Below are 12,405 nucleotides of genomic sequence, written 5' to 3' on the forward strand. Positions count from 1 at the left end.
TCACTATTTCTTGGTGCAAGGGCAATGACTTGGGACCAGCAGCATACTCCATGAAGACAACAAGACCAACAACCCACAAATAAGATAAATAAAAATTTAAAACTATACACATGATGCGGCACTCAATATAAACTAACTACAAAATAATGGCCAGTGTCTTGTTTGAAGATAGATTATTGAACAGGCTGTAGTGAAGAACCCATTACACACTGCTGATGAAAGAATCAGGGAAAGACACATCAGATCTGCACTGGAGATCTTGGAAGACCAACCTGATGAGATATATTGCAGAAACTGTTAAAGAAGTGGGAGACACCTATACACTGCAACAATATTCTAAGAAATAATAGGGTATTCATCGAGTAGTTGCTCCAGGTTGTCGTCCATGCTGAGCTGAAAGTGTGTAAGTTAACGGAATATAGGAATTTGTCAAATAGAGCCTCATTGACAGTTGTCATGCACTATACACACTGGCAAACTGAACTTCAGTTTCAGTCAGAAAGTGACACGAGTAGTTTATGATAAAGTAAGAGAAATTTATGGACACCAAAGATGATACCGAGTGCTTCCTTTGCAATATGAGAATAATGTACCTGTGCAGAACTAAGGTTCTTTAACATGAACACGGTTGGTCTCACTCTACCATCCTCCAACTAAGAGAGAAAAGCCCCGATACCATGTTGGGAAACATATGTTACCAATACCAGTGGCAGATGGAGTTGGTAAGTCACGACATAGGTCGCTCATTTGAGGGCTGATTTTAATGTCTGGAAAGCCCAATGGCACTCTATGGGCCACTGAAAAAGAAAGTTGATTTAACAGGTGGGCTGTGAAAGCTATGTGGTGAATAAATCACACATAATAATTCACTTTTTCAAGAAATATTTGAATGTTCTTATTGGATTTAAGCACAGGCATGTTCTGAGTGTTTTCTATGATGGACTGAAGGCAGTCTTCACTGAGGATATAGCCTAAATAAACGACTACTTATTGAAAGAAGGTGCATTTGGAAATGTTACATTTAAGACCTTTCTGTGCTACGACAACAAAAACCAGACACAGAGTGTGCTGTAGTTTGTTCAAGAAACATCTTGAATATGGTGGGGATTTTAGTTACTCCAAAAATTTATCATATTGATACAGTCCAAACAGAATATTGGAGACTAATATCTTACTGATTCGTTGAGATGAGGCAACAGAAAATACACCTCCATTAGAGCAATTTTTGTTTACCTTCTAAAAGTTCAGAAAAGAGTTCATTTCGATGAGGCAAGGGATAAGAATCAAGTGTCCGCTCAAGCATTAAGGTTTGCCTCAAGTCCTCACATAAGTGGAGAAAGCCCCCTGGATTTCCTGACCACCTTAATAACAAATCCCATGGACTCTAGGAAATGGGAGATAAAATGTATTGTTGTTCTAGACTATCTAGTTCAGTCTTAAGCTCATCCTTAATGGCCAATAGAATCAAGCATCTTTTGCATAATATCAAACCCACCTTTGGCTTTAAGGCAATGTGGACTTGAAAATCAACCACTTTCCCCACACTGGGTTTAAACGGTTGTGCAAACTGAGTTCTAAGTATAAACACAGCAACAGAGGGTCCTGAATGAGTCGAGGAGTTCATTTCATAATGTAATGAAAATCCCAAAGCGAGATATGCATTGGGGCCAAATATATTCTTGTCTGATAGATCTGCCACAACCAACAATGATAATGGCCAGAACACCTGATTATAAGTGACTGTCAGTTTCATCTAAAAGAGTGTGGCCATGTGCCCACCATTCTGACTGTACTTCACCGAATGAGGGGGTACCCACTTTAATGTACATACACTGGTTTATAACCAAGACTAGTGTGTGAGAATTGAAAAGAAAATCACTAGGCCGCCTTGCACTGTTGCCTGTGGCAAAATTTTATGTGGTGTTAGCATCTGATCACTGCTTGAAATATTATTAATTTGAATCTCTGCTGCCTGCTGCCCTCTGCACTACAACATACTTCTGCAATGTGACCTCTGTGTTGACTCTTATAACACTTTGTCCTCATAATAATGACACTGACATCTGGAACACAAGGAAAAACAATCTGGGAGACTGTGAAGCCAAGTTTATCACCACAAACAATGACTGGTACTAGCCCATGACTGCAGAGAACACTTCTGCCGAATGCAACTTGTTTATTACTTTCGAGTCTGTTACTGAAACCTGGTGGCCATGGCTCTGAGTCAAATGTGAAATCTCTATGTCTGCTGAAAAAGTTTCAAATGCATGTGCAGTTCACAATACTTCAGCCGGGGAGTTATCAGAGTGTCTTAAGGCTTACACATGGACCTCCTTATCTGAGGCAATGTGAATCGCTACATTATGTATTAAGCTTTCTGCATATGATTTACAACACCCACATATGAATTTACATTCTCAATACCACTCTTGAAAATCTGCAACTCAATATGCATAACTTACAGCATCTGCCTTGCAATGTTGTAAGAATTTTAGCCTTGTCACTATCACATGCATCTTGTTAGAAAAATGATCACATAATAAAGAGAATATCGTAGACTACAGTAACAATGGAGCTAACTTCTGAATCAAGTAATTTAGCTGAGGATTCATAGACAACAAAAGGGCCCTTAGGTGATACTGACATTTAATATCATTTGCCTGAAATGGCAGCATGGTAATTTTTTTTTTTTTTTTTTTTTTTTTTTTTTTTTTTTTTTTTTTTTTTTTTTTTTTTTTTTTTTTTTTTTTTTTTCTGCCAATAACAAGCCAGTGTGGGTAACGCTTATAAGTGGCACATTCACTATCTCAGTACTCACTTCAGTTTGTTCAGCTGTGCATTCATGTTAGTACAAGCAATCACGGAAATACCACATAATGTTTTCCTGTCTGCAGTGGTGTGTTTTCTTTAGTCTTCTGTGCTGTGAATTGTTAGCAATGGTGGCGAATCAACTGACACTGGCGCCTTCTAACCCAAAAAATGAGTAGGAAGAGTTAACAATGTACTGACCATGAGTTACTGAGTGTGTTAGAAGACAGTGATGTTGAGTTCAGAGGGGACGAACCAGAGGAGGGTGGCTGGAATTTGGAGACTGCAGAAACATACCATAGTGACGACAGTGTGGAAGCAGAACTGTTGAATATGTTTCGTGACAGTTCGGAATCAGACAACAATGATGAGGAAATCGCTGACGATAAAGAACCCGCACTCACAGAAGCAAGCAAACCAGGTGCAACTTGGCACGAAGAGCCACAAGGGATGCAGTATCATCCATTTACTAAAGCAAAATGTTTGCAGATAAATCCTCCTGGTAATACTCCAATGGGTTTCTTTAGGCTACTAGTTACAGATGACATACTGCAGATTGTAGTTGATGAAATCAACACAATATATTTGCAAACGGAAATATGAAAGAGGACTCTAGGATTAGTAATTGGTAACCTGTAAGTATAGGAGAAATACTAGTCTTCCTGGATATTTCGTTACATATGGGTAATGTCAAATATTCCCGATTACATGACTGCTGGAAGAAAGACCCACTGTTTGACAATAGAGTAATAGCAATGAGTATGGGACAGATGTTTGCTCATCTTATGCTCACTGCATTTTACAAAAAATCCAGTCAGGAGACCTGAAACCAGATGATCGACTATACAAGGTATGCCCTATATTGAATTATTTTAACAACAGAATGTGTCAGGTGTGTTATCCAGAGAGGGATATACCTTTAGATGAATGAATGATTATTTGGAGGGGATGACTGTCATTTATACAATATATAAAGAAAAAAAGTAATAAATATGGCATCAAATTGTTCATGCTAAATAATCCAGGCAGTTTCGTAAATAAATGCGCTGTGTACACGGAGGTGCATAGTGATATAAGGGAAAAAAGGCATGCTGAAAAGATAGTATTACATTTGTTGGAAAAGAAGCTGCATGTTGGCCATCATGTTTACATGGAAAATTTTTACAACAGCTTTGCTTTACCTAAATCCCTCTTGAATTCAAAAACACATTACACCAGGACACTAAGGGTAAATAGGAGAAATACCCCTAAAGATGTGGTATGCACAAAACTGGGGAAAGGAGACACTATTGCAATATTTGGACGGCATAATGATTGGCAAATGGAAGGATAGGTGAGAGGTCTCCTATACTTCCACGGAATATACTAATACAATGGGACATGTGCCGAATGAACGCCAGCAAATAGTATCGAAACCACTGCTGATTATCAAATACAATAGTTGTATGTCTGGGACCGATAGGCAGGACCAGATGTTGTTGTATTATTTATGTGAACAAAAGACTATCTGCTGGCCAAAGGAACTATTCTTCCATGTAGTTGACATGCTAATTTCAATTCACGTTGCCTATATAATAAATACTCTCAGGGCATAAACTGACTTTGTATGATTATAGGATACAAATAATAAAGGAAGTACTTCCACCAATGGACATTACAAAAGGTGTACGTTACAAATATTATAGACACACATGTTATGTGAAAGCGGGATGCAACTGAAGGGAAGAAGCAGCTTATGAGGAAGTTATGTACAGTGTGTACAGAACGGGGCCAGCATATGGATACATCGTACATGTGCATAATGTGCCCAAACAAACCTGGATTCTGTTTGAACTGCTCCACAATTACACATCTGTAATGCAATGGGATGCCGTATCTTCAGAGGACGATCTGTTCGTGTTTGATTTATAAAGAGTTTGTATTTGTTTCATTTGATAGCCAAGTAAAATGTTGTTACATTGATTGCTCAGAACATGAAATTTCTGTACAGTATGTGGACTTATTTGTGGTTTGCTATAAAAACATCACCTCTGCACCTTGCAAACTTATTTGTTGTAGGGGATTGGGTTTCCATAGCACCACACTGCTGATGAGTCCTGTTTCTTTTTCTTCATTTGATAAATCTTTTGGTGTTTTCAGACTAATTATTTCTTGATGGAGCAGATTTATAGCTTGTTTGAATTGCATCTTCTTTCCAGTTTGCAATAAAATCAATAAATCAGAGGCATTGTTAGAATTCCGGTCAAAGAAAACCATCATAACGACCGGGAGAGCGGTGTGCTGACCACACGCCCCTCCTATCCGCATCCTCAACTGAGGATGACATGGCGGTCGGATGGTCCCATTGGGCCACTTGTGGTTGTGATTTCAGGCATGTTCCACTGCAGGTGCTGTTGCTGGACATAGGTGATGTTACACATATCAATACACCTGTGTCTTCCATTTTCATTTTTGGCAGGGTTACTAAATTTTCCACCAACAGATGTTTAAAGAAATTTATTTGCATAGTTCTTTTTTTTTCAGTTTCATCACAGATGTATGTTGGCTGCGTAATAAAATTTGTGTAATTGTAGTGCATGGTAACTTAATTCTGTATATTTAGGTGAAGGGATCTGCTCCTTCAATCTATGTATTACTGCTTATTTTGGGATAATAGTTTATTCACCATTGCATTCAGTGCATTCCCCACAATTATTTATTACACACATTTCAAAGTAGTTAATTCCCATTGTAAGAAGGTATTTGTCAATCTCTTTTCTAGACAACTGATAACAGGAAACAGAAATGTTCTCAGCTTTCTGTATCGCAAGTTAATGCCATCACTGGACTTAACTGATAGATGCAGTGCTGATTTTTTTGGAAAAACGTTAAGTGGTACTCTGAGAGACCAGTAGGAAATGCCAAATGTTTAAAAATTATTACTGTGAGAAACTGTAAAATGCTTTTGTGGCATACCTTGAAGTAAACAAATAATTTAGATTTATGTATAATATCTAGAATTCGGATTAAAAGAGGTACGTTGCTGATTAATCTGGTTGTTTAAGCAAGTTCCAAACTGTCATCAAAATATCACTGTCATATTTCTCTCTTTCACTCCTTACTTTTCATGTCTGTAGCCTGCAGTCTTCCTTTCAGAAACCAGCTCTTCACATAAAGCGTTGGGTTGAACAGCTGTAAAGCAGGTCCTGCTAGTTTGACGAACATCAATTTGGCAATTGTCTTTGTATGCAGTGATACTCTCTCGTGTTCCCTGGTGGATATCAGTAGGCAGTTAACTGTGTTTATCACAGGCAATAGAAAAGCTGAGCATTTCCTTTCTTCTAGACAGTTTCAAAAACCTTTGATTATTTTTCCTTCAGGAAATCTGAACCTTTACACGTTTTTACATTTTATTCTTTAGCAGCAAAAGTTGCTGCATAATTGTCAGGCCAGTAAGAAGGATCCAGTATTTTAGTGCATGGAGAAATATATTTGTCACTTAAGTCAGTCTTTCATTAACTTGCATAAGCTTTCATAAAATAATCTTGAGTCATAGAAATTAGGCCTAGCAGTATATTTCTTTTCATTTTCTTTCTGACGAGAAACCCCCTTTAATTGTAATATTGTTCCTTTGCTTTGAAAGCATCATTATAATATGGAATTCTGTTTACCTTTCTCTCTTCAAACACTTTGAGTTGTGTTTTCATTATTTTTTTTGGGGGGGGGGGGGGGGGGAGGGGGGGACTGACATCATAGGTCTGCAGCTTTAAACAAGATCAGATAACTCCTGTGCTGTGGCATGCCACACATTAAACCAAGAACCAAAATATAATTAATACTGGCGATTTTCTGTAGAAGACATGAAACTAGTGCCTCATAATTTCGAAACTAGTGCCTCATAATTACTCCAAACTACTGACACACTTCTAAAACTAGAGGCAACCCACTCTGTTAATTTTAAGAATTTGGGTTTCAAGTTCTTCTGCATGTATTCTTAGTTCTCAGGCATTTTTGGTTGATGGTAGAGCTTACCCACGAAAGATTTACAATGATTGATTTGAGAAGGAAAAACTTTTCTTATATCACCAAATAGCTCCAGCTTATCATTCCACAGCGCCACTTTAAAACATCTGGGAAAGCTTGTTTCAGCAATGCAGCTGCAACTTTCTATTTTTCTCCAACATAACTGCCACATCATGAGTGGCAAAAGAAATGAGATTTTCATTATAAACTCTTGGTGTAAATCTCATGTCTTTAAATTATCCATTGCAATTGTCCTTCACCTGTCATGCATTCTATTTCAATCAAATCAAGGAAAATATAAGTTGATTTTGTCACATTAGGTGACATTGTTCGAATACAAATAATCAATGAAGACAGTTGGCTGAATGTTAAACTTTCATCAAGCATCAAGCAAATTTTGTTATCCGATTCATTTATATTTTTGATAATCCTGACTATGAATTCTCCAACATATGACTCAATATGTTGACACATTCCAACCTGGAATGAACAATTCCTGAACATCAAATTTCAACTCAAAATCATTCAAAAGTTGACTCTTTTTGGCAACTTTGTAGACAGTTCTGAAAACATTAGGTGTTACTGACTTGTCATTCTCCAGTGCTTGAACATAGACAGATTCCAAAGAATTTTCACTTACCACAGATAATATTTTCAACCCAGCTTTATGGGCTGAACTTTCTTTGTGTTTAAAGATTTTCTTTTGAGATGTGTCATCTGGTCTGTTTTGCCTTCTCCAAAGCATGACACTGAAATTGTTGACTATTGTTTGAAAATATTCATTTCTTTTTTACTTATTTCCTGCCCCAATGACTCAAATTTCTTACAACTTCTACAGCCCTATATCTGGGTTTTTACTATCAACCACTCATTCTTACAGAAATATTCTTTTCATTCGATTGTCCAACAGTCAGAAAGATCACAATCAACACTACTTAGGGGGAGAAGTAGGCCCACATGTGAATGGCACATTTTCAGCACACGATTTCATTTCACTCATTTCTTTACTTCGATCATCTCTGCCACTTTCATTGTCAGCCTTAAATAACTCAGCTTGTTGCTTACTGAAGCTGAGAAATACCGTGTAATCTTAGGATGTATTTTGACTCTGAACCTTTAATAGAATTGCACACTTTGCCTCGACTTCTTCAACACTCAATAGACAAGTGAACAAATGACATTACAATATTACTGCATAACAATGAAAGCAGTGACTTCTCAAAATGTATTTCAAAATCTGACAGCATTTTTTCTATGGGTTTTAAACATTAACTGCAGAACAGTTCCAATAATATGTACAGGTCGACATTCAAATTGTGTTATGAACAGGTTGTGAGGTTGGCTATGAGGTTACCTAGAAGACTTCTTAACAGATTAAATCTAAAACCAGCTGTGGAACACTCGTAAGCTCTGAAGAATTAAAACTGAGTGTCAGATTGGGATTCAAATCTAGAACCTTCACCTTTAGTGGGAAAATGCTTACCAGCTGAGCAATCCTGTCACTTCTCACGTGCAAAATAGTCAATGTTAAACTGAGATTGAAAAAAATTTTAAGTGAACTACAGAGAAATGCTAAAAATAATATAGGAAACTGTGGCTGGGTGACACAAAGTATGCCACCTGGGTAGCACATTAAAACCTTCTCCTAGCAGGTTAGGGAGAAAGACATTTCACAAATATTTAAAAACTGTATCACATTTGTCTCATTGTACACTAAAATAGAAAAAATAGAAGACATGTCAGTGGGTGAACTATCCTATAAAACAAAAACAAAATACACTGAATCAAAATTTAACGTATTGAAATCTGTATGCCATAACCACTGTAGTGCAGAGGGTCCTCTCACAAGAGCAGAAAGCCGAGTATTCTCAAACTGTGCCCTACATGAAGGCAAGGGAAAAGGACATCACCTAATCTCAGTGGCTAGAAGGAAGAATACCATGATCAAGTAGTTGATTTTACCAACCACAAGTTATGTTCTGTCTTCCAGGCACTTTTATTTCTACCAATACATTACACTGCACATCAACAGTGAGGATACAGCAAGCAGAGGAATAGCACACTAAGCCATCAGAACTGGAGTACATAATCACTCGACTGTGAAATCCATTGAACTTCCTTGTGACCTGATACCCAGAAAACTGACATCTGTCATCTATCCCTCAGCCTCTGGATATTCTGGACATACGCTCCCTGACAAAAGAAGTAAACACCCAGAAGACATTCTCAGATGTCAACAAAACTTTGTACACATACACAACATTGGTAGATATAAAAATTATTACAGTGGTAATTCTCTGTGACAGGTAGAACAGCCATCACAGTGCATTAGTGTTGTTCATGTTTAGTGGTGTTGTTACTGGGTGTGATAGGCTATATAAGACATGTGAACACTGCCAGATGTTGATCAGTCATTGTGTAGGACACAGAGGTGCCTTTTACACATGTGAGACAACGTTATCAGCAGCTGACAGAGAGTTTTGAAGGAACTGCATCATGGTTCTCCACTGGCTGGAGGAATCATGTAGTTTCCAGATTCATAAGGCTTTTGGATGTGATAATGGCCCGTTGCTGGACTGTGTGGGAATGTGACGGCCAACATACTTGTCGTTAAAGTTCCAATTGACCACCACGAGTGTGATCACCATAGTCTGCATATCATAAACCTTTTATATCTGTATCGGCCATCCAAGAACAATTAATGGACTCCCTGCCACATTAGGTTTCATACTGCACCATTGATTGGAGACTAGCAGCAGTTGGACGAAGAAGTTAGCATCCCATCTATAGGCTGCCATTAACATCACAATACAAAAGGCTGCATTTGGAGTGGTGCCATGTCTGGGAAGCATGGACTGCTGATGAATGGCATCATACTGCGTTCAGCAATGAATCGCAGTTCTGCGCTATCCTGGATGACTCTCATCAGTAAGTACAAGTTCACCTGGGCAGAGGCCCTATTCTTCCATTTTTTTGAAAAGGCACAGCAATGTTACCCCTCACGTAAGATGTGGGGAGCCACTGGTTATGACTTCAGGTGATGGCTGGTAGTGACTGAGGAAATCTGATGGCACAAAAGTACATCACAGGTGTCCTATTTCCTAATCTATAACCTTCAATGCTACAGTATCATGGTGCAATGATCATCCACACAGTTCACGTCTCTATGAATTGTGTGTATGATGTTGCTGAACTCCCATGCCCAGAAAGATTCTCAGACCAGTCCCCAATAGAACAGATGGGGGACCAGCTTGAACATCAATTACATCCCAGTGAAAGTCTCAAGGATATGAATGTCAAATTACAACAGGTATGAGCCAGTTCACTTCAAGACAGAATGAAATAGCTTTATGGAAACCTTCCCACCTGGATCAGTGTGTGCATCTAGGCCACTGATGGTGCAACATCACACTGATGAATGAGTTCACATTGTCATGCTCTTTGTAAATTGACTCAATGTTGTATGTTGTTGTTGTTGTGGTCTTCAGTCCTGAGACTGGTTTGATGCAGCTCTCCATGCTACTCTATCCTGTGCAAGCTTCTTCATCTCCCAGTATCTACTGCAACCTACATCCTTCTGAATCTGCTTAGTGTATTCATCTCTTGGTCTCCCTCTACGATTTTTACCCTCCACACTGCCCTCCAATGCTAAATTTGTGATCCCTTGATGCCTCAAAACATGTCCTACCAACCGATCCCTTCTTCTAGTCAAGTTGTGCCACAAACTTCTCTTCTCCCCAATCCTATTCAATACCTCCTCATTAGTTACGTGATCTACCCACCTTATCTTCAGCATTCTTCTGTAGCACCACATTTCAAAAGCTTCTATTCTCTTCTTGTCCAAACTAGTTATCGTCCATGTTTCACTTCCATACATGGCTACACTCCATACAAATACTTTCAGAAACGACTTCCTGACACTTAAATCTATACTCGATGTTAACAAATTTCTCTTCTTCAGAAACGCTTTCCTTGCCATTGCCAGTCTACATTTTATATCCTCTCTACTTCGACCATCATCGGTTATTTTACTCCCTAAATAGCAAAACTCCTTTACTACTTTAAGTGTCTCATTTCCTAATCTAATTCCCTCAGCATCACCCGACTTAATTTGACTACATTCCATTATCCTCGTTTTGCTTTTGTTGATGTTCATCTTATATCCTCCTTTCAAGATACTGTCCATTCCATTCAACTGCTCTTCCAAGTCCTTTGCTGTCTCTGACAGAATTACAATGTCATCGGCGAACCACAAAGTTTTTACTTCTTCTCCATGAATTTTAATACCTACTCCAAATTTTTCTTTTGTTTCCTTTATTGCTTGCTCAATATACAGATTGAATAACATCGGGGAGAGGCTACAACCCTGTCTTACTCCTTTCCCAACCACTGCTTCCCTTTCATGCCCCTCGACTCTTATAACTGCCATCTGGTTTCTGTACAAACTGTAAATAGCCTTTCGCTCCCTGTATTTTACCCCTGCCACCTTCAGAATTTGAAAGAGAGTATTCCAGTTAACATTGTCAAAAGCTTTCTCTAAGTCTACAAATGCTAGAAACGTAGGTTTGCCTTTTCTTAATCTTTCTTCTAAAATAAGTCGTAAGGTCAGTATTGCCTCACGTGTTCCAACATTTCTACGGAATCCAAACTGATCTTCCCCAAGGTCGGCTTCTACCAGTTTTTCCATTCGTCTGTAAAGAATTCGCGTTAGTATTTTGCAGCTGTGACTTATTAAACTGATAGTTCGGTAATTTTCACATCTGTCAACACCTGCTTTCTTTGGGATTGGAATTATTATATTCTTCTTGAAGTCTGAGGGTATTTCGCTTGTCTCATACATCGTGCTCACCAGATGGTAGAGTTTTGTCATGACTGGCTCTCCCGAGGCCATCAGTAGTTCAAATGGAATGTTGTCTACACCCGGGGCCTTGTTTCGACTCAGGTCTTTCTGTGCTCTGTCAAACTCTTCACGCAGTATCTTATCTCCCATTTCGTCATCATCTACATCCTCTTCCATTTCCATAATATTGTCCTCAAGTACATCGCCCTTGTATAAACCCTCTATATACTCCTTCCACCTTTCTGCCTTCCCTTCTTTGCTTAGAACTGGGTTGCCATCTGAGCTCTTGATATTCATACAAGTGGTTCTCTTCTCTCCAAAGGTCTCTTTAATTTTCCTGTAGGCAGTATCTATCCTACCCCTAGTGAGACAAGCCTCTACATCCTTACATTTGTCCTCTAGCCATCCCTGCTTAGCCATTTTGCACTTCCTGTCGATCTCATTTTTGAGACGTCTGTATTCCTTTTTGCCTGCTTCATTTACTGCATTTTTGTATTTTCTCCTTTCATCAATTAAATTCAATATTTCTTCTGTTACCCAAGGATTTCTATTAGCCCTCGTCTTTTTACCTACTTGATCCTCTGCTGCCTTCACTACTTCATCCCTCAGAGCTACCCATTCTTCTTCTACTGTATTTCTTTCCCCCATTCCTGTCAATTGTTCCCTTATGCTCTCCCTGAAACTCTCTACAACCTCTGGTTCTTTCAGTTTATCCAGGTCCCATCTCCTTAAATTCCCACCTTTTTGCAGTTTCT

At 38.7% G+C, this 12,405-nt stretch overlaps 1 protein-coding gene across 1 annotated transcript in view; it reads left to right on the forward strand.

The window, feature by feature from the left end:
- Positions 1-12,405, forward strand: part of LOC126158058 (Down syndrome cell adhesion molecule-like protein Dscam2) — a 222,721-nt gene that overhangs the window by 123,545 nt on the left and 86,771 nt on the right. The gene's annotated exons all lie outside the window — the stretch shown is intronic.

The sequence above is a fragment of the Schistocerca cancellata genome, chromosome 2 (assembly GCF_023864275.1).
Source record: "Schistocerca cancellata isolate TAMUIC-IGC-003103 chromosome 2, iqSchCanc2.1, whole genome shotgun sequence".
NCBI lineage: Eukaryota > Metazoa > Arthropoda > Insecta > Orthoptera > Acrididae > Schistocerca > Schistocerca cancellata.